This window comes from Phytophthora infestans, genomic scaffold (genome assembly GCF_000142945.1).
Source record: "Phytophthora infestans T30-4 supercont1.222 genomic scaffold, whole genome shotgun sequence".
In the NCBI taxonomy this organism is placed as follows: domain Eukaryota; phylum Oomycota; class Peronosporomycetes; order Peronosporales; family Peronosporaceae; genus Phytophthora; species Phytophthora infestans.
The window spans coordinates 128166-129223 of record NW_003303537.1 but is presented as its reverse complement, the minus strand read 5'-3'; positions in this window follow the sequence as shown (position 1 = coordinate 129223).

Below are 1058 nucleotides of genomic sequence, written 5' to 3'. Positions count from 1 at the left end.
GCTGTACCAGCTCAAGGATGAAGACTTTGCCGTTGAAGGTGGCCTTTCTGTGGCACGTCGTTCCTTCGAAAAATTGAAGACAAGTGTTTCACATTCACCCATCCTCAGGCACTTCGATCGGTCGAAAGCAGTTCACGTCATGCTCTTTGCGAATGAATGGGCGTTGAGCACTACGCTAATGCAAGAGCATGAAGGCAAGTTACACCCCGTACGGTTCCTCGGTCGGGTGCTCAAGGAGGACGAGATGAGCTACCATCCTGCTGAGAAGGAAGTTTTGGCGTTACTTCTGCTGTTGAAGATCTGTTACGTCCAACTGGCAGGAAAGACGCTACATGTCTATACACAATTCTCGACGTTAGAGTGGGTGCATAAGTCGAAGTCTCTCTTCGGACGCGCGGTCCAGTTCGCAGTGCTACTATCGCAGTGGCACCTTAAGGTGCAGCGCGTGAAGGAGAAGGATGTCGCCTTTGCGCAGCTCCTGCAGTCAAGCATCACGAGCTTCGTCGACCTGAAAGACTCGCTCGCGGTGGCACCTCCACACAAGGGTTCCCCGACTATTCGAATGGACCCCGCGTTGCTGTACGCCAAGCTTTCCCGTAATTACAGCGGATTCGTCATGTCTTTTGACGGATCAGCGAAGACAGAGAAGTACGGTGGCTACGGGAGTTGTTCATGGGTGCTGTGGAGCCTTCTGAGTGGAAGGTAGTGATTGCTGCAAACGCTTACCTCTCAGCCACCACGGTGAATGAGGCAGAGTATACAGGTATGATAAACGGTGTCAAGGCTGCTATTGCGCACGGTGCCGAGGATTTAGTCATCGTTGGTGACTCAAGGCTCGCGATTCAACAATCACTAGGGGTGATCGCATGCAGGAAGGAAACTTTGCTAGCGCTGCTGAATACTCACAAGGAACTCACGGCCAAGCTTCGATCAGTTAAATATCTCCACGTTGTACGAGAATACAACGCTGCCGCGGATTCGTTAGCCACTGAAGCGCTGGAATCAAAAGTCAGTCGGGTCATCTTGGCTGAAACTCGCAAGTCGGAATTGGCATCGCT